Source organism: Mandrillus leucophaeus, unplaced genomic scaffold, assembly GCF_000951045.1.
Source record: "Mandrillus leucophaeus isolate KB7577 unplaced genomic scaffold, Mleu.le_1.0 Scaffold1040, whole genome shotgun sequence".
Lineage (NCBI taxonomy): Eukaryota > Metazoa > Chordata > Mammalia > Primates > Cercopithecidae > Mandrillus > Mandrillus leucophaeus.
This window is the reverse complement of record NW_012098544.1, coordinates 184,141-206,877: the sequence shown is the minus strand read 5'-3', so window position 1 is coordinate 206,877 and position 22,737 is coordinate 184,141. Positions and strand designations below refer to the sequence as shown.

The following is a 22,737-nucleotide window of genomic DNA, read 5'->3' as shown; positions in this document are numbered from 1 at the left end:
ACGTTTGAAATTATTTCAAAATAAAAAGTTAAGAAAATGGCAATAACAGTATTTAATTCTTTGGATTTTGGGTAAAAATACATGAATTAATATTTGTGGTATGTTTATAACAGAGCTGGACACATAATAAATGCTAGATATATGTTAGCAATGATGGTGATAGACAATGGTGGTGGTGGTGGTGGTGAAGTCCTGAATTTTAAACACACAATTTGTCCAGGCGCAGTGGCTCATACCTGTAATCCCAGAACTTTGGGAGGCCAAGGCAGTCTGATCACCTGAGGTCAGGAGTTCAAGACCAGCCTGGCCAACATGGTGAAACCCTGTCTCTACTAAAAATACAAAAATCAGCTGGGTGTGGTGGCAGGTGCCTGTAATCCCAGCTACTCAGGAGGCTGAGGCATGAGAATCGCTTGAATCCAGGAGGCCAAGGTTGCAGTGAACAGAGATCACGCCATCGCACTGCAGCCTCAGTCACAAGAGTGAAATTCCATCTCAAAAATAAATAAACAATAAACACACAATTCATCTGAATTGGGATGAGTTGACTCTGGCTCACTTTTCTCCTTTTAGATTTAACAAAGAAATTAAAATAGTATTTACTTGTATTTGACATGCTAACAACAATGTCAATTTGTTTACTGCAATTTAAACACTGTTCATATAATGTTTTATATACTAGTGTCCCCAAGCAAAAGACATGTTAGTAATATTTTTTAAATAATCCAAGATCAAATTTTTAAAAATCCATTTTCACCTTTCATTAATTTAGGCAATATGGTGATAATGAGAATATGCAATACATAAATATATACATATATTAACATATTTAATAAAGGTAAATAATATACAATGCTATTGTATACGGTTACTATACAACACCATATACAATACAATAGCATTGTATATTATTAACCTTTATTAAATATGTATGTTAATATATATTACAATACATAGAATTAAAGACCATGAGAGTTTAAAAGACTTTAGGGATCATCTACTCCAATTCCTTTGAGAGTAACTGTATCCTCTCTCTACAGCAGGGGTCCCAACCCTCAGGGCATGAACTAGTACTGGTCCGTGGCCTGTTAGGAACTAGGCCACACAACAGGAGGTGAGTGGAGAGCAAGTGAGCATTACTGCCTGAGCTCCACCACCTGTCAGATCAGCAGCGGCATTATATTCTCATAGGAGCACAAACCCTATTGTGAACTGTGCATGTGAAGGATCTAGGTTGCATGTTCCTTATGAGACTAATGCCTGATGATCTGAGGTGGAACCATTTCATTCTGAAACCATTAGTGAGCACACCCCTCACCCCGCTGACTCCTTCCATGGAAAAACTATCTTCCATGAAACCAATCCCTGGTGTCAAAAAGGTTGGGGATCACTGCTCTATAGCATCCCCATCAAATAGTAGTTTCTGATTGACCACCTACAATGACAGGAAACACTCCTTCTCAGAACAGCCAATTGGAAGTCATTCCTGATTGTTAGAAAGTTACTTTTTAACAATGAGTCAAAATCTTTCTCCATGTAATTTCCAGAGGCTGCTACTATACATGTCTTCTGAGGTCACAAATTGATTCCCTCTTCCACATAACATTTCGATAACAAAAACTACTATTCCCTACCCTCCTCAACTAAGTTCTTCCACTGTAAGTTTCCTCTTCTCCAAACTGAATATCCCCCGAGTTTTCAATTATTCCATGTATAATCATGGCTTTCAGTCCTCTCACTATCTTAACCACTCTCCTCAGTTTCTATACTTTGTCCTGTTCAGGGGGATTTTGTTTCTATGAAGGCAGTCTGAGATCACATCAGCTATCTTGCAATCTCATGCACTCATGATTATTCCTTCATTCAGTCAGTATTTATGAGTGCCTGTGATGTGGAAGGCACCATGCTAAGATATTATAAGAGACAAGACCAAGAAGACATAAGCTTTCTCTTAAGGAACATACATGTTAATGAGTGAGAAAAGATGTATGGTAATAAATGCCACAAAACAGACACAACAAGTACTATGCACATTAAAGGAAGGAAATTATACAATTAACTATAGATTTGCTTTAACATAAGAATATGGGAGAACAAAGCAAAAGTAATGACAATTTCAGCCTAGAACTAATTTGTTTTGGGATAGCATGAGAATTGGTAAAAAGGAGCAGTTTGAGATTTAAACTACACTAAAAGAAAAACTTCTAGATTAGAAGAATGATCACACAAATGCAGAAGACACAAAGAGTATATACAGTTTTTTAACCCTTGAGAGCTCTGACAACAGGAATAATAATTTGTGCAGAGTGATTTACATGCAATTCTTTAAATAGGCAAAAAAAAAAAAAAAGACTAGACTCAAGCACTTTACATGTATTATCTCACTTAAACCCACAAGTTCAACAAGGTAGGTACTAATATTACTCCTTTTTTAAAAAAGCTCAGCAAGGTTTGGTGACTTGCCCAAGCTTACCAAGGTGCTAAATAGTGCAGTCAGGCTTCAAACCCAGGCTGTCACCTTCCAGACCATTCGTTTACAACTTGAGATTATCAGCTACTTAATGCCCAACAAAGCAATCTCTGGCAAATTCCCACCCACGTGTCTAAAACTTTCCTGGTGACCTACTTGTAAAACCCCTCACTGAACAATCTGTTCATTCTCTGGATTCTAGAACACTTTCTACAGGGCTCTACATTCATCCTTGACATACTGTATCATTGTGAGGTGCCTATATACCAGTATCCCCTGATAAAGTGTTACCACTCCAAGAAAAGGCATTATGTATGTCTTTATCTTTCTTCTTAGTATCTCCAACTCCTAGCTCAGTGTAAGACTCAACAAATGCTGGGAGAATGAATGAGTCCTCTGGCTTAGCTGACACGCTTTGGAGAAAGTCACCTTCTTAACCAAGCACCTCTAATTCTGGATCTAATTAGTTGTAGTGCAGAGCTTTGGTTGTCACAATTGTGCAACCTAACTCTGTCTTGTATCTCCTAACTCTGAAGTGAGGGAATCCAATAAGCAATGTGAGTATCTGGCTGTTGTCCACCATCCTCTTCAGCAGCCTCATTCATTTTTCAGGGTCTTCACTCACATTTACAACAGTGGCCAGCCAGAGTTACACAGAAACCAGAGGCAAAATAAATGGGAAATGAGATCACCTAATATTTCTTCTTTCCTTCATTGAGTTCCTAAAGTAAAAGAGTTCAGTAAAGTTGCTGATACTTTGGGGTTTTAAATAAAAGAGAGATACAAAGCAAGTGATTTTATACAGTTAGAAAATGATTAAACACACTTTAGTAAAGATAGCAGGCATGTGGATTGAGTTCATATATGGTTATAACTATAAAATAGTGTTAAGCTGAAAAATGCAATTGACATACTGAAGAATGCATGAGAGTCTCTTAACAGCAGAACTCTTAAAGTAGAAGAAAAAATTACTGAGATTAAAGACAGGCTATTTGAACATACACTGTCAGAAGAGCGAAAAGAAAAAAGAATAAAAAGAATTGATGTGGGCTGGGTACGGTGGCTCATGCCTGTAATCCCAGCACTTTGGGAGGTTGAGGTGGGCGGATCAGCAGGTCAGGAGACCGAGACCATCCTCGCCAGTGTGGTGAAACCCAGTCTCTACTAAAAATACAAAAAGTAGGCCAGGCACGGTGGCTCACGCCTGTAATCCCAGCACTTTGGAAGGCCGAGGCGGGCGGATCACGAGGTCAGGAGATCGAGACCATCCTGACTAACACAGTGAAACCCCATCTCTACTAAAAATACAAAAACATTAGCTGGGCGTGGTGGCGGATGCCTATAGTCCCAGCTACTCGGGAGACCGAGGCAGGAGAATGGTGTGAACCCGGGAGGCGGAGCTTGCAGTGAGTCGAGATTGTGCCACTGTACTTCAGCCTGGGCGACAGAGCAAGATTCTGTCTCAAAAAAAAAAAAATACAAAAAGCTGGACGTGGTGGTGCGTGCCTGTAATCCCAGCTACTTAGGAGGCTGAGGCAGGAGAATCGCTTGAACCCGGGAGGCAGAGGTTACAGTGAGCTGAGATCGGGCCACTGCACCCCAGCCTGGCGACAGAGCGAGACTCCGTCAAAAAAAAAAAGAAAAAGAAAAAAAAGACTGTATGTCTACAAATCTAGAAAACAGCCTCAAAAGGGCAAATCTCAGAGTTATTGGCCTTAAAGAGGAGATGGAGAAAGAGATAGAGGTAGAAAGTTTATTCAAAGAAATAATATGAGAACTTCCCAAACCTAGAGAAAGAGATCAATATTCAAGTACAAGAAGGCTATAGAACACCAAGCAGGTTTAACCCAAAGAAGACTACCTCAAGGCACTTAATAATCAAACTCCCAAAGATCAAGGATAAAGAAAGGATCCTAAAAGCAGCAAGAGAAGAGAGATAGCATATAATGAAGCTCCCATATGTGTGCCAGTAGACTTTTCAGTGGAAACCTTACAGGTCAGGAGATAGTGGCATGACATACTTGAAGTGCCAAGGGGGAAAAAAAATTTACCCTAGAGTAGTATAGCTGGTGAAAATATCCTTCAAGCATGAAAGAGAAATAGTTTCCTAGACAAATAAAAGTTGAGGGATTTCATCAACACCAGACCTTTTCTACAAGAAATGCTAGAGGGAGCTCTTCGATCTGAAAGAAAAGAACATTAATCAGCAATAAAAAATGATCTAAAGGAGGCTGGGTGCAGTGGCTCACACCAGCACTTTGGGAGATTGAGGCGGGCGGATCACAAGGTCAGGAGTTCAAGACCAGCCTGGCCAATATAGTGAAACCCCGTCTCTACTAAAAATACAAAAATTAGCCGGGCATAGTGGTGGCCGCCTATAGTCCCAGCTACTCAGGAGGCTGAGGCAGGAGAATCGCCTGAACCCGGGAGGCAGAGGTTGCAGTTAGCCAAGATGGCACCACTGCACTCCAGCCTGGTGACAGAGCGAGACTCCATCTAAAAAAAAAAAAAAAAAAAAAAAAAAGTCATCTAAAGGTACAAAACTCACTAGTAATAGTAAGCACACAGAAAAACATAGAACATTATAACACTATAATTGTGGTATGTAAACTACCCTTATATAGAAAGATTAAATGATAAACCAATCAAAAATAACTTCAAGACATAGTACAACAGAAGTAAAGAGAAACAACAAAAAGTTAAAAAGCAGAAGGATAAAGTGTAGAGTTTTTATTAGTTTTCTTTTTGCATGTTTATGCAATCTTTGTTGTCATCAGTTTAAAATAATGAGTTAAAAGACAGTATTTGCAAGCCTCATGGTAACCTCAAGTCAAAAACATACAACAGATACACACAAAGCAAGAAATTAAATCATGCCACAAGAGAAAATCACCTTCACTAAAAGACGAGAAGGAAGGTAAAAAGGAAGAGAAGACCACAAAACAACCAGAAAACAAATAACAAAATGGCAGAAGTCCTTACTTATTGATAACATTGAATATAAACAGACTAAATTCTCCAATCAAAAGACATAGACTGGCTGAATGGATTAAAAAGCCAGACCCAGTGAATCTATTTCCTACAAGAAACACACTTCACCTATAAAGATACACATAGACCAAAAATAAAGGGATGGAAAAAGATATTCCATGCCAATGAAAACCAAAAAAGGACAACAGTAGCTATACTAATATCAGACAAGATAGATTTCAAGACAAAAACTGTAAGAAGAGACAAAGAAGGTCATTGTATAATAATACAAGGGTCAATTCTTCAAGAGGCTATAACAACTATAAATAAATATGTACCCAGTGTTGAAGCACCCAGATATATAAATTAAACATTAGAGTGAAAGAGAGATACCTCAATACAATAATAACTGGAGACTTCAACACCCCACTTTCAGCACTGGACAGATCATCCAGACAGAAAATAAACAAAGAAACATTGAACTTAATCTGCAATATAGAACAAATGGACCTAATAGATATTTACAGAACATTTCATCCAACTGCTGTAGAATACATATTCTCCTCATCACATGGATCATTCTCAAGAATAGAACACATGTTAGGTCACAAAACAAGTCTTAAAACATTAAAAAGGCCAGGTACAGTGGCTCACACCTGTAATCCCAACCCTTTGGGAGGCTGAGGTGGGCAGATCACCTGAGGTCAGGAGTTCGAGATCAGCCTGGCAAACATAGCAAAACCCCGTCTCTACTGAAAATGTAAAAATTAGCTGGGCATGGTGGTGCGCACCTGTAATCCCAGCTACTTGGGAGGCTGAGGCAGGAGAATCGCTTGAACCCCGGAGGTGGAGGTTGCAGTGAGCCGAGATCTTGCCACTGCACTCCAGACTGGGAGACAGAGCAAGACCCTGTCTCAAAAAAAAAAAAAAAAAAAAAAATTGGAAATTAAGCAATGGAAATTAAACACGGAAATTAAGCAATATGCTCCTGAATGACCAAGAGGTCAATGAAGAAATTAAGGAAATTGAGACATTTCGTGAAACAAATGGTAATGGAAACACAACATACCAAAAGCTATGAGATACAGTGAGAGCAGTACTAAGATGGAAACTTATGGCTATAAGTGCCTACATCAAAAAAAGAGGAAAAACTTCAAATACGTAACCTAATAACACATCTTAAAGAATTAGAAAAGCAAGAGCAAACCAAACCCAAAGTTAGTAGAAGAGGCCAGCAATTTGAGAGGCTGAGGCTGGCAGATTGCTTGAGCCCAGGAATTTGAGACCAGCCTGGGCAACATTGCAAAACCCCATCCTTATAAAAAATACAAAAATTAGCTGGGCGTGGTGGTGCACACCTGTAGTCCCAGCTACTCGGGAATCTGAAGTAGGAGGATCACTTGGGCACCAGGAGGTTAAGGCTATGGTGAGCTATAATCATGCACCTGCGCTTTGGCCTGCATGACAGAGCAAGACTCTGTTTAAAAGAAAAAACTTAGTAGAAGAAAATAAATAATAAAGATTAGAGCAGAAATAAATGAAATTGAAATGAGGAAAACAATACAAAAGGTCACTGAAACAAACAGTTGGTTTTTTTAAAAGATACACACAATTGACAAACCTTTAGTCAGACTAAGAAAAAGAGAGAAGACCCAAATAAATAAAATCAGAGGCAGCTGGACAAGGTGGCTCATGCCTATAATACTAGCACTTTGGGAGGGTGAGGTAGGCACTTGAGCTCAGGAGTTTGAGACCAGCCTGGGCAACATGGTGAAACCCCATCTCTACCAAAAATATAAAAAATTAGCCAGGTGTGGTGGTGCATGCCTGTGGTCGCAGCTACTTGGGAGGCTGAGGTGGGAGGATTGTTTGAGCCAGGGGAGGCAGAGGTTGCAGTGAGCCAAGATTGCACCACTGCACTCCAGCCTGGGTGACAGACCATATCTCTAAAAAATAAAATAAAATTAGAGATGAAAAAGGAGACATTACAACTGATGCCACAGAAATTCAAAGGATCATTTGTGGCTACTATGAGCAACTATATGCCAATAAATTGGAAAATCTAGAGGAAATGGATAAATTCCTAGACATATATAACCTAACAAGATTGAACCATGAAGAAATTTGAAACCTAGACAGACCAGTAACAAGTAACAAGATCAAAGTTGCAATAAAATGCTACTGATTTTTGTATGTTGATTTTGTATCCTGCAACTTTACTGTATCCTAAAGTTCTTTTCCTCCCCATAAAGAAAAGCCCAGGACCTCGCGATGCCTCACACTTGTAATCCCACCACTTTGGAATGCCGAGATGGTGGATCACAAGGTCAGGAGATTGAGACCATCTTAACTAACATGGTGAAACTCCGTATCTACTAAAAATACAAAAAATTAGCCGGGCATTGTGGCGGGTGCCTGTAGTCCCAACTACTTGGGAGACTGAGGCAGGAGAATGGCGTGAACCCAGGAGGTGGAGCTTGAAGTGAGCAGAGATTGCGCCACTGCACTCCAGGCTGGGTGACACTGCGAGACTCCGTCTCAAAAAAAAAAGAAAAAAGAAAAGAAAAGAAAAGCCCAGGACCTGATGGCTGAATTCTACCAAACATTTAAGGAAGCATTAATACTAATCCTGCTCAAACTGTTCCCAAAAATAGAGGAGAGAATACTTCCGAACTCACTCTATGAGGCCAGCATTACTCTGATACCAAAACTAGACAAAGACACATCAAAGAAAGAAAACTACAGGCCAATATCTCTAATGAATATTGATGCAAAAATCGTCAACAAAATACTAGTAAAGCAAATTCAACAATACATTAAAACAGTCATTCATCATGACCTAGTGGGATTTATCCCAGGGATGCAAGGATGGTTCAACATGTGTGAATCAATGTGATAAATTATATCAACAGAATGAAGAACAAAAACCATATAATCATTTCAATTAATGCTGGAAAAGCACTTGATAAAATTCATCATCCCTTCATGATAAAAATCCTCAAAAAACTGGGCATAGAAGGAACATATCCCAACATAATAAAAGCCATATGTGACTGGGCATGGTGGCTCATGTCTGTAATCCCAGCACTTTGGGTGACTGAGGGGGCGGATCACTTGAGGCCAGGAGTTTGAGATAAGCCTGGCCAACACGGCAAAACCTTGTCTCTACTAAAATACAAAAAATTAGCTGGCATGGTGGTGCATGCCTGTAGTCCCAGCTGCTTGGGAAGCTGAAGCATGAGAATTGCTTGAACCTGGGAGGCAGAGGTTACTGTGAGCCAAGATGGCACCACTGCACTCCAGCCCGAACAACAGAGCAAGACTCTGTCTCAAAAAAAAAAAAAAAAAAAAAAGTCATATACGATAGACCCACAGCTAGTATCGTATTGAATGGGGAAAAACTGAAAGCCTTTCCTGTAAGATCTAGAAAAAGGATGGCCACTTTCACCACTGTTATTCAAGACAGTACTGGAAGTCCTAGCTACAGCAATCAGATAACATAAAGAAATAAAGGACATCCACCTTTGCAGGGACATGGATGAAGCTGGAAACCATCATTCTAAGCAAACTACCACAAGGACAGAAAACCAAACACTGCATGTTTTCACTCATAGGTGGGAGTTGAACAATGAGAACACATGGACATGGGGCGGGGGGAACATCACACACCTGTCCGTGGGGGGTTGGGGACTGGGGGAGGGATAACATTAGGAGAAATACCTAATGTGAATGACGAGTTGGTGGGCGCAGCAAACAAACCTGGCATATGCATACCTATGTAACAAACCTGCACGTTGTACATATGTACCCTAGAACATAAAGTATAATAATAATAAAGCAAGAAATAAAGGACATCTAAACTGGAAAAGATGACAAATTATCCTTGTTTACAAATGATGTGATCTTATATTTGGAAAAACCTAAAGACTCCGCCAAAAAACTGTTAGAACTTTAGAATTTATCAGTAAACTATTATTTACAGATAAACAAATTCAGTAAAGTTGCAGGATACAAAATCAACATACAAAAGTCAGCAGCATTTCTATATGCCAAAAGTGAACAATCTGAAAAGGAAATCAAAAAAGTAACCCATTTACAATACCCACAAATCAACTTAAACACCTAAGAATTAACCAAAGATGTGAAAGATCTCTACAAAGAAAACTATAAAACATGTGTGAAAGAAATTTAAAAGGACACCAAAAAATGGAAAAATATTTCATGTTCATGGACTGGAAGAATCAATATTGTTAAACTGTCTATATTACCCAAAGCAATCTATAGATTCAATGAAATTCCTGTTAAAATAGCAATGACATTCTTCACAGAAATAGAAAAAAAAAATCTTAAAATTTATATGGAACCACAAAAGACCCAGAATAGCCAAAGTTATCCTGAACAAAAAGAACAAAACTGGAAGAATCACATTACCTGACTTCAAATTATACTACAGAGCTATAGTAACCAAAACTGCATGGTACTGGCATAAAAACAGATACATAGACCCATGAAACAGAATAGAGAATCCAGAAACAAATCCATACAGCTATAGTAAACTCATTTTCCACAAAGGTGCCGGGGACATACACTGGAGAAAGGACAGTCTCTTCAATAAATGATACTGGGAAAACAATAACCATATGCAGAATAATGAAATTAGACCCCTATCACTCACCACATAGAAAAACCAAATCAGCCTGTAATCCCAGCACTTTTGGAGGCTGAGGTGGGTGGATCACAAGGCCAGGAGTTCGAGACCAGCCTGACTAACATGCTGAAACCCCGTCTCTACTAAAAATACAAAAAAAAATTAGCTGGGCGTGGTGGCACATGCCTGTAATCCCAGCTACTCAGGAGGCTGAGGAAGGAGAATCACTTGAACCTGGAAGGCGGCGGTTGCAGTGAGCAGAGATTGAGCCACGGCACTCACTGCACCCCAGCCTGGGCAACAGAGGGAGACTCCACCTCAAAGAAGAAAAAGAAAAATCAAATAAAAACGGAATAATGTCTTAAATATAAGTCTTCAAACTACAAAACTACTACAAGAAAACTTGGGAAAACTCTCCAGGACATTGTTCTGGGCAAAAATTTCTTGAGTAATGCCCCACCAGCACAGCCAACCAAAGCAAAAATGAATAAATGGGGTCACATCAAGTTTAAAAGCTTCTGCACAGCAAAGGAAACAGTCAACAAAGTGAAAAGACAACCCACAGAATGGGAGAAAATATTTGCAAACTACCCATCTGACAAGGGATTAATAACCGGAATATATAAGGAATGGTAAATAACTGTCAGAACAAATCTAATAATCCAATTTTTAAGTGGCAAAAGATCTGAACAGACATTTCTCAAAAGAAGACATACAAATAGCAAACATGAAAAGGTGCTCAACATCATTGATCATCAGAGAAATGCAAATCAAAACTACAATGAGATATCATCTCACTCCAGTAAAAATGGCTTTTATCCAAAATCCAGGCAATAATAAATGCTGGCAAGGATGTGGAGAAAGGGAACTCTCACACATTGTTGGTGAGAATATTAATTAGTACAACTACTATGAAGAACAGTTTGGAGGTGCCTCAAAAAACTAAAAATAGAGCAACCATACAATCCAGCAATCCCACTGCTGGATATATAACCAAAAGAAAGGAAATCAGTATATCGAAGAGTTATCTGCATTCCCATGTTTGTTGCAGTTCTGTTCACAATAGCCAAGATTTGGAAGCAACCTGAGTGTTCATCAACAAATACTTATATACAATGGAGTATTATTTAGGCATAAAAAAGAATGAGATCCTGTTATGTGCAACAACATAGATGGAACCGAAGGTCATCATGTTAAGTGAAATAAGCCAGGCACGGAAAGACAAATTTCACGTGTTTTCACTTATCTGTGGGATCTAAAAATCAAAACAATTGAATTCATGGAGATAGAGAGTAGGCTGGGCGCAGTGGCTCACACCTGTAATCCCAGCACTTTGGGAGGCTGAGGCAGCTGGATCACCTGAGGTCAGGAGTTCAAGACCAGTCTGGCCAACATGGTAAAACCCCATCTCTACTAAAAATACAAAAATTAGCCAGGTATGGTGGCAGGTGCCCGTAAGCCCAGCTACTTGGGAGGCTAAGGCAGGAGAATCGCTTGAACCCAGAAGGCAGAGGTTGCAGTGAGCCGAGATCATGCCACTGCACTCCAGCTTCCAGCCTGGGTAACAAGAGCAAGACTCAATTTCCAAAAAAAAAAAAAAAAAACAGAAAAAAGAGTAGAAGGATGGTGGTTACCAGAGCTGGCAAGGGTAGTGGGAGAGGGTTGGGGGTGTGGGGAAAACTGGGGATCGTTAATGGATACAAAAAGTAGAAAGAATGAATAAGACCTAGTATTTGATAGCACAACAGGATGACTATAGTCAATAATAATTTAATTGTACATTTTTAAATCATTATAATTGGATTGCTTATAAAAACAAAGGATACATGCTCCAGGGGATGGATACCCCATTTACCATTATGTGATTATTAAACATGTTGCATCTCTATATCAAAGTATCTCATGTACCCCATAAATATATATACCTATGTACCCACAAAAATTAAAAGTTAAAATTAAAATTAAAATGAAGTAGTCACAAGTCATAGAATCAAGGAGTAGAATGGTGGTTTCCAGGGACTGGAGGCCAGGGGAAAATCAGGAGTTACTAATCAACAGGCATAAAGACTCAGTTAAGCAAGACGCATAAGCTCTAAAGATCTGCTATACAGCATCGCATCTATCAACAATATATATCAACAATGATGTATTATACACTTAAAATTTTATTAAAAAGATAGGCCCAGGTGCAGTGGCACACACCTGTAATCCTGGCACTTTGGGAGGCCGAGGCAGGCAGATCACCTGAGGACAGGAGTTCAAGGCCAGCCTGGCCAACATGGTAAAACCCTGTCTCTACTAAAAATACAAAAACTAGCTGGGTGTGGTGGCCAGCTACTCCAGAGGCTGAGGCAGGAGAATCCCTTGAACCCGGGAGGCAGAGGTTGCAATGAGCGGAGATCACACCACTGTACTCCAGCCTGGGCAACAAGTAAGACAATGTCTCAAAAAAAAAAGAAAAAATTTTTTTGTTCAGAGGACAGATCTCATGTTACATATTCTTTCCACAATAATTGTTTTAAAGTCCAAAAAATTGGACATAAATGTTCATTATTATGGGATTGTTTAAATTACTTACATTCTGTCCACACAGATCAATATTATGCTACTGTTAATGATGACCTAGTTTTATATGTATTGGTTTGAAAGACATTAATTATAAATTATATAGCAAAAATGCAACCAATAGAGGATTGGTCCATTTAAAATGTATGTATGTTCATCTAAATGAAAATCTGTTTACAATGGTTTTCTATGTTTATGCATTTCTCTATTACCTAAATTTCTTACAATGAGCATATTTTTTTGAGAAAAAACAATACCAATGTTTTTGAAAAATACAAATGTAAACTTTAAGAACTTCACAAACCACATACCACCAATATATTTAAAATTGTCTGCATTATGATACATTTTAGTCATATGTTCTTCAGATTATAAATTTCTATAAGATTTATATGTTGTTCTTATTAAAATTTACATTAATTCATTTTCCTTAAGCTTTAAGGAATTTTTTTGCTATCAATATCAATTTTACATCTTCCTAGACTTTGTTCTGGAATTTAAATAAGTGTAAATACTTAATCGCTCAGCCAAATACCAAACACTTCAATCCACAGGCTCTGTGCCTTTGGAACAGATGATTATGAAAATAAATGGTGCTGCAGAGTTCACATTTACTAGAAGTGTCAAAAAATAAAGATGGATTACAAAAGCTCTAAAAAATGTGTGGCTCGTAGTGTATGATGGTTTTCAAAAGGGATGAGTGTATTTGCATGTGTGTTAGGTTTGTGTGTAAATACACATCCCTGTATCTTTCCTAAGTATATGTGAGAATTCCTGTTTATGCTCATGGTGTGTACTTTCTCATAGGTAATAAAATCTGTTATGCATATGCTTATCTGTACCTCCAAGGCAATCCAAAATTTGCTTTCATGTTATGTTCAGGAAACCAGCCTCAACTTGTCTGAAAAGGGTTTCAGTGTTGGGCCTGCTCCACTCTGGCCACCTGCCGTGGAGATGTGCTATTTTTGGCAAAGGTGCAGAGTAGAAGGGCAACGCAGGCCGCCGCCCAGGAAGTCAGTCGACCAGGGCGCGCGAGGCACTTCAGCACCACGGACACAGGCAAGCCTGATCCAAGTCCTCTCTCGCGGAGGAAGATCGCTCCTCGGGAGCTGCCCCCAGCCCTCTGGACCCTGGGCGTTACTATCTCCGCGTCCTTGATCGTCACTCGGCCGCGAGCTTTACGCCTCGCTCCTCGCGGAGCCGGGAGAAAACCTGGCCCGAGATGGAAATCCGCGCTGAGCCCTCATACGCCGCAACACGACTTCCTGCCGGTCCACGCGACCCCCTTTCCCTCTCCTCCTCTCAAATGAGGCCAAATGGGTGCACGTGGCGTAGAAATTCTACAGCGCCCAGAGCACCGTCAGGAAAGATTCGCCTTTTCCTCCCCGTGGCTGCTGGAGGCTGAGCTGACTTGCCCTGAGCCTCCTCCGCCACTCTCGGCCATGACCAGGCCCTTCCTCCACTAACCCTTGCCCTCGTCTTCCCTTGGGAAAATATTTCTACAAACTGTCGATGTACCACGAAAATCTCAGCGCCCATAGACTGGCGTTCAAGACTCATGGACATGAGACAAGAGAGTAATGGAAAATACACATTCTTGACCATATTTCTAAAATCATCCAGCCTTTTTTAAAACTTGTATTTGAAATTGATTCCATGACGCCACAGGGACTCACCCCTTGCTTGGGTGGGCTACTGGGCGAGAGGAAAGCAACAGCCCCTGGCTTTCATCATGGACGCTGCAGGAGGGCCCAGACACGCGACAGCGGAAAGAAACGGGAAACCGGGCCGTAGCCGATGCTGGCCCTGCCGTCCCCGTGTCCCGGTTCTCCAGGAGGTGAGCGCAGAGAAATGCGGGCCCCGCGGCCTTTCAGGCGTCGTGCAGAGCACCCCGAGGTCTGCAAAGCGGGCGGGGCGCGTCGCCTCCAACCCGGCCCTTACCCAGAAAGACTGTTCTGCCCCTTAGGCGTGGCGGCTAAACGCGGGTGTGTGAAGTTCGGGGTCCGCTCTCATTCCCCTGTGGGGCGGCCGGGCAGGCAGGGTCAAGTCCCAGTCCGCCGCCGCCGACCGGCTCCCGGGGCCCGGTTACCTGCGTGTCGCGGCGAGGAAGGTGCCCCCAGAGACGACTGAGGCGAGCGTGCACTCGCCTGAGAAAATCAAGGCGGGCGCTGCCCGGAGGGGTGCGGAGAGAGAGGGGCGCCGCCGGCGCAGACTCTGCGCCTGCGCTCTCCGCCGCCACCACCCCCTCCCCGCCCCACAACCTGACTCGCGCCGGAGTCGGAGACTGCCGGGGGCGCCAAGGGTTGTGATTGAACTGAAGGACTTCCTCTACCCGCGAGGTGGGAGGGTCAAAGTACGGGAAAGCGCCTGCCCGGGCCCCTCTAGCTTACGCCCTTGGAGGGCGCCTGTTTGAAGAAATTGCCTGCCAGGGCTATGTAGTCCGCTGCAAGTGGGCAGGGAGGCAGTTTCTGTCCATTTCCACCCATTGTTTGTGCTTAAAAGTCGCAAGTCGATTCCTTGATGTTTAAACATGTGTCCAGCATCGGAAAATCCTGGTCCGGAAAAGTCTTCGGGCATCCCGAGTCCACCCGACATTTTACTGATGAGGTCTCTGAAGGAAGGGTCTTGACACTGCACACCTGGTTCTTCTACCCAGGTCAATATGCCGCAGTCCCAAGTGGAATGAATATAGCCTCTTGGAAACAGACTGGTCATCAAAAGCAGTGGATTTGATGGGTCCAGGGAACAGGCAAGAAAGGATGAGGGCTGAACCAAGGTGCTGACTGTGGGGAAAAAACAGGAGTTGCCTGTTGCTTTTTCCTCTGTCCCTTCAGACCCACTGTCCACTCCACTCTGTGACTCAGGACTGATCTTTATGGGCTACGTCAACTATAATCTGGCTTTCAATTGGTTTTGGCAAGTGGGAGGCACCAGCAGATCTGAAGGCAGAATGTGATTCAGGACCTCCCCTGCATCCCCAGCGGGCTACCCTGTTAGCAGTGGCTATGTTCTTCATCTGAAAGCCATTACTCCCATCCTGTGGCCCTCTCCTGCAGTTTCCTCCAGGTTCTGGTTACCACTAACTACCCTTGCCGCTTCAGGCCTGGGGTGGGTAATGACGCCCAGAGGTTTCCTTTAACCCCATCCACACCTTTTTAAATAGTCCCTTCATTAAACTCTATTCAACTATCTCATCTTTTCCCCACCTTTCCAGGACACTATAATAGATTTTAGTCCGTTGTGGTTGGCAAAATTCATGAAGACGAAAAGATATGTAAAAGAAATATGGGGCTTTTAAAAGGTGAGAAGTCTTCCAGAGCCATCTTGACAGTTCCCTGGGCTCCAGGCAGCCAGCATGTTAGGTGGTCTCCCCACTGGGCCCCATAGCCCGAGGGTGCCGGATTAGGTAGACCCAAGAATGAAATTCAGACTGCTCATAAATAGTGTGAGCACCAAAGGGCTGGGGATCATTTGAGAGTCCAGCATAATAGGACTTTGGATTCCTCTTGAGGTAGAGAGACAATCTAGATCTTCATAGAGCAAGTGCTGGTGCTCTCCCAACTACAACTGGGCTGCTTTTGAATGAGTCAATATTCTTAGGACACTTAAGAGAGTCCTGGGAACAGTGGCTGATAAATGTGCTAACAAGAAACTGCTGAGTGAGGCAATTGTCAATTGGGAGCCTCTGGCTGTTTCTGTAGAAAATCCAAGAATGTTCCCAAAGAGGGGAAAAAGGCAAGAGGGCGGGAAGTCATTAAATTGCCTCTAGCACACTATGGTGTGCTTGGTCTGAATCCAGAATTTCACCATTTCTCAGGCTTGTAAAAACAACCAAACTGATTTGACTACTTTGATTCCTTCCCCATCCCCTTAAAAAACAAAACAAAAACAAAATGAACAGACAAACAAAAAACCCACCAATGCAGTATCTTAGCAAGACTTACCCAAAGGGACCCCCAGCTGTAGCTATTTGCAAATAAAATTAATGTCCAAGCAAACACACTATTTGTACTGAATACAAATGAGACCAGAACAGAACATTTAACATGTAAATATTTCCATACTTTCACCCTTCCAAAGAGAAAGGATCATTTGTTGTTCAAACAGGCATTAATTGTGCTGATCTCAATAAGGAGTAGAGGTAAAGAAGCAAAAGGAGCTTCAGAAAGCTAGGCTGATCTGCAAGGCTCAGTTAGATTTTTTGTTTTGGAGAAGGTGGGATGGGGTGGGGATAAGGAAGACAACCAGCAAAGTTTGAGTAAGGGCGTAAGAAAAAAAGACCTAGAATGAGCTGACTTTAGGAGAGATGGTTTCTGGGAGTTTTGAGAGAGTGAGACTAGGGCTTTAGCACAGCTGACATTCTGAGTGACACCAAGGTATAGAAAGATATGAAAGAGGATTTTTAGACTTTTTGTGATGTTTAATAAATGAAATTATTTTGTGCTATGATACATAGGGCTTTTCCTTACAAGTGTCAAAAACTTAGACTGATTTAAGAAAAGGAGTATATTTGGCTTAATAACTGAAAAATCCATAGACAGGTAACTTCAGATATGACTAGATTCACGAATGCAAACATTGACATCAGGACATGATCTCTCCTTTCCTCTTTGTTGACTTCAAAGAGTTTGTTCTCACATAGTGATTTCTTGCCACCTCCCCACCTTTCCCCAATGTTCAACTTATATCATCTTTATAGCTAACCATTCCAAAATAAGCAGAGCACTTATTTCCCAGTAGTTCCAATAAAATCTTAAGTTTATGTCTCATTGGCAAATTCATATACCTTAATCTAGAGACAGGGCCGGGCTTAGTAGCTCTTGACTGTAATCCCAGCACTTTGGGAGGCCAAAGCAGGCAGATCACCTGAGGTCGGGAGTTCAAGACCAGCCTGACCAACATGAAGAAACCCGGTCTCATTAGGGCCGGGCACGGTGGCTCACGCCTGTAATCCTAGCACTTTCGGAGGCTGCAGCGGGCGGATCATGAGGTCAGGAGATCGAGACCATCCTGGCTAACACGGTGAAACCCTGTCTCTACTAAAAAATACAAAAAAAAATTAGCCAGGCGTGGTGGCAGACGCCTGTAGTCCCAGCTACTCGGGAAACTGAGGCAGGAGAATGGCATGACCCCAGAAGGTGGAGCTTGCAGTGAGCCGAGATCGCGCCACTGCACTCCAGCCTGGACGACAGAGCAAGACTCTGTCTCAAAAAAAAACAAAGAAAGAAAGAGAGAAATCAGCCAGGCGTGGTGCCACATGCCTGTAATCCCAGCTACTCAGGAGGTGGAGGCATGAGAATCACTTGAACCCAGGAGGCGGAGGTTGCGGTGAGCCCAGATCGTGCCATTGCACTCCAGCCTGGGCAACAAGAGCAAAACTCCATTTCAAAAAAAAAAAAAAAGAAAAATCTAGAGACAGAGAATAGGGGAGAGCTCATCCTCCAAAAGAAAATCAAGATTCGTTTTACCAGAAGAAACCATATAGTGATGGGCAGGTGAAAAAAGAAAATATCCACTATAGGTACCTCTCAAAACAACTTCGGTTAAGATGTATATTGCTTTCCAGTATTTTTTGTGGACACCAAACTAGTGTTTCTTTTGAAAATGACAGGAAGGCAGCTGAAATGTTTCTTTAACTTAAAAAATAAAGTGAAATGTCAGCCGGCACAGTGGTTCACGCCTGTAACCCCAGCACTTTGGGAGGCCAAGGTGGGCAGATCACTTGAGGTCAGGAGTTCGAGACCAGCCTGGCCAATATGGTGAAACCCCGTCTGTAGTAAAAACACAAAAATTAGCTGGGCGTGGTGGCATGTGCCTGTAATCCCAGCTATTCGGGAGGCTGAGGCAGGAGAGTCGCTTGAACCCAGGAAGCAGAGGTTGCAGTGAGCTGAGATCACACCATTACATTCCAGCCTGGGCATTGCAGCAAGACTCTGTCTCAGAAAAAATAAAACAAAAAACAAAAAACAAATAAAAAACAAAACAAAAAATAAAGTGAAATGTCTTGCTGTTCCTATACAAAGAGACACCAGAAAAGATTCTTAAAATGTATTTTAGTCTGAGTTTTCATATACTCACAATTTTTATTTAAGTAAAAAGTCCCGTTTTCTGATCCCAGAAAAGAACTAGAATCCTTAAAGCCCTGAATAAGTTACCAGAGTTCCTCGTTACCATTCTGGAGATACTTATTTCCTCTTATCAACATCATCGACTTCACTCTCATAATCAGATACAAAACTCAATACAGTTGACTCTTGAACAACATCGGTTTGAACTAGACAGATCCACTTATATGTGGGCCTTTTTTTTTCAGTAAATATATTGGAAAAGTTTTTGAAGATTTGTGACCATTTGAAAAAATTTGCAAACCATATAGCCTAGAAATATAGAAAAAAAATAAGAAAAAGTTAGGTACGTCATGAATGCATAAAATATATGTAGACACTAGTCCATTCTATCATTTACTATCATAAAATATACACAGATCTATCATAAAACATTAAAATTTATCAGGCCAGTTGTGGTGGCTCACACCTGTAACCCCAGCACTTTGGGAGGCTGAGGTGGGTGGATCACTTCGAGACCAACCTGGCCAACATGGGGAAACCCTATCTCCACTAAAAATATAAAAATTAGCCGGGCTTGGTGGTGCACATCTGTAATCCCAGCTACTCAGGAGGTTGAGGCAGGAGAATCACTTGAACCCAGGAGGTGGAGGTTGCAGTGAGCCCAGACTGCGCCACTGTACTCCAACTTGTGTGACAGAGTGAGACTCTCTCAAAAAAAAAAAGTCAAAATTTATCAAAACTGGGCCGGGCGCCATGGCTCACACCTGTAATCCCAGCACTTTGGGAGACGAGGGCGGGCAGATCACAAGGTCGGGAGTTTGAGACCAGCCTGGTCAACATGGTGAAACCCCGTCTCTACTAAAAATATAAAAATTTGCCAGGCATGGTGGCAGGTGGCTGTAATCCCAACTACTCGGGAGGCTGTGGCAGGAGAATCACTTGAAACTGGAAGACAGAGTTTGCAGTAAGCCAAGATCGCACCACTGCACTCCAGCCTGTGTGAAACAGCAGAACTTCATCTCAAAAAAAAAAAAAACTTATCAAAACTTAAGCAAACACAGACTGTATATGTCACCATTAGCAGTCAAGAGAAATATAAACAAACATGAATATGCAGTATTAAATCATAACTGTGGCCAGGCACAGTGGCTCATGCCTGTAATATCAGCACTTGGGGAGGCCAAGGCGGGTGGATTACCTTTCTTACTAACATTATCTTTTCTCTAACTGACTTTATTGTAAGAATACATACCAAATACATATAACATATAAAATGTGTGATAATCAACTGTTTCTGTTATCAGTAAGACTTTCAGTCAACAGGAGGCTATTAATAGTTAAGTTTGGGGGGAGTCAAAAGTTGTGTGTGGATTATTGACTGTGTGGAGTTTCAAAATGGATCAAAGACCCGAATATAAGAGCATAAACTATAAAACTCTTAGAAGAAAACATAGGATAGGCTGGGTGCAGTGGCCCACGCCTGTAATACCAGCACTTTGGGAGGCCTAAGCGGGCGGATCACCTGAGATCAGGAGTTCGAGACAAGCCTGACCAACATGGTGAAACCCTGTCTCTACTATAGATACAAAATTAGCTGGGCATCTCTACCCCACAAAATAAAAAAAAATTAGCTGGATGTCCCTGTAGTTCCCAGCTACTTGAGATGCTGAGGTGGGAGGATCACTTGAATCCAGAAATAGGAGGTTGCAGTGAGACAAGATAGAGCCAGTACACTCCAGCCTGGGCAACAGAGTGAAACCCTGTCTCAAAAAAAAAAAGCCGGAGGGGACGGGCAGGCAAAGGATTTGCATAGACATTTCCCTAAAGAAGATATATAAATGCGCTGAGTGTAGGGGCTCACGCCTGTAATCCCAGCACTTTGGGAGGCTGAAGTGGGTGGATCACTTGAGGTCAGGAGTTTGAGACCAGCCTGGCCAACATGGTGAAACACTGTCTCTACTAAAAATACAAAAATTAGCCAGCCATGGTGACAGGTGCCTGTAATCCCAGCTGCTTGGGAGGCTGAGGCAGGAGAGTCACTTGAACCCAGGAGGCAGAGGTTGCAGTGAGCCAAGATCATGCTACTACTGCACTCCAGCCTGGGTGACAGAGCAAGACTCCGTCTCAAAAAAAAAAAAAAATTGGCCAGGCAAGGTGGCTCACGCCTGTAATCCCAGCACTTTGGCAGGCCAAGGCGGGCAGATCACAAGGTTGGGAGATGGAGACCATCCTGACTAACACAGTGAAACCCCATGTCTACTAAAAATACAAAAAATTAGCCAGGCGTGGTGGTACGCGCCTGTAGTCCCAGCTACTAGGGAGGGACTATAGGCAGGAGAATCCCTTGAACCCAGGAGGCAGAGGTTGCAGTGAGCCAAGATCATGCCACTGCACTCCAGCCTGGGTGACAGAGGGAGGCTCTGTCTCAAAAAAAAAAAAAAAAAAAAAAGGGAATATATATGTACAAATGGCCAATAAGCACATAAGCACATGAAAAGATGCTCAACATCACTAATTATTAGGGAAATGCAAATTAAAAACCACAATGAGATACCCCTTCATATTCATGAGGAAAAATATTATCAAAACACCAAAAATTAACAATTCTTGGCAAGGATATGTGGAGAAATTGGCGTTGTTGGCATTGCTGGTGGGAACTGTAAAATGCTATAGCTGATAGATACAGGAGGCAAATAAGCAAGGGTTCCCAGAGAATCTCTCACTATCCCAAATATCAGATGCCTTTGTGCAGATGAGGGAACCTGCCCAGAGTCTTCCCTGGGCATGCCTGCAATGCCTGTGCCCTGAGAGAGTGGGGTGGAGCCACCGGGAATTCACACTTTATATAAGGGGAGGAGCCTGGCCTCTTCAGCACATGTGTGGTGGCCTGGTATTCAATCTGTGAGGTGAGATCCTGTTGGCAGGACCCCCTCTTTCTTTGCTGAGTTTTCTTTTCACGCAATAAATCTGCCCTCCTTACCCTTCAATGTGTCTGCATGCCTAATTTTTCCTGGTCCTGAGACAATACTCTGGATTTTAACTGAACTAAAGAGTAAAAAATTGTGCATCATAGCCACTGGGAAACTGGTGTAATGATTCTTCAAAAAATTAAAAACAGATTTACCATATCATCCAGTAATTTTACTTCCTTTTCTTTTTTTCTTTTTCCTTTTTTTTCAATTTGAGACAGAGTCTCGCTCTGTCATCCAGGCTGGAGTACAATGGCATGATCTTAGCTCACTACAACCTCTGCCTCCCAGGTTCAAGTGATCTTCCCACCTCAGCCTCCAGAGTAGTTAAGACCACAGGCATGTGCCACCATGCCAGCTAATTTTTGTAGAGATGGAGTTTCAGCATGTTGGCCAGCCTGGTATCGAACTCCTGACCTCAGATGATCTGCCCACCTTGGCCTCCCAAAGTGCTGGGATTACAGGCATGAACCACTGTGCCCAGCCTGATCCAGTCATTTTACTTATGATACACAAACAAAAGAAGTGAAACCAGAGACTTGAACAGGTATTTGTACACTGTGTTCATAGCAGCATTAATCACAATAGCTAAAATGTGGAAGTAACTCAAGTGTTTGTCAATGGATGAATGAATTTAAAAAGTACGGTATACACAGACAATGAAATATAATTCAGCCTTGAAAAGGAAGGACATTCTGACACATGCTATTACATGCATGAACCTTAATAATATTATACTAAGTGAAATAGGCCAAAAGGACAAATACTTTATGATTCCACTTATATGAGGTACCTAGAGTAGTCAAATTCATACAGACAGAAAGTAGAATGGTGGTACTGAGGCTGGGGTGGAGAATGGGGACTTAGTGTTTAATGGTACAAAGTTTCCGTTGGGAAAGACAGAAGAGTTCTGTAGATGGGTGGTGGTGATGGTTGAACAACAATGTGAATGTGTTTAATGCCATAGAACTGTTCACTTAAAAATAACAAAAATGGGGAAACACTCTATTTTAAGGAATAAAGTGTTGTCTTGATTCTAGAATCACA

The 22,737-nt window shown here is 41.9% G+C and overlaps 1 protein-coding gene across 5 annotated transcripts in view; it reads right to left on the bottom strand.

Moving 5' to 3' along the window:
- SLC35G2 (solute carrier family 35, member G2) overlaps positions 1–15,305 on the bottom strand; it is a 36,782-nt gene extending 21,477 nt beyond the window's left edge. The window contains exon 1 of one of the 5 annotated variants that reach the window (XM_011980277.1): positions 14,330–15,305. The gene's annotated coding sequence lies outside the window, so the exon portion shown is untranslated. Of the gene's footprint in view, positions 1–2,473; positions 2,648–14,329 lie in introns of those variants that run through there. The other 4 variants (XM_011980291.1, XM_011980283.1, XM_011980310.1 and 1 more) reach the window with 4 other exon arrangements.
- Between the last annotated feature and the right edge of the window lie 7,432 nt (positions 15,306–22,737).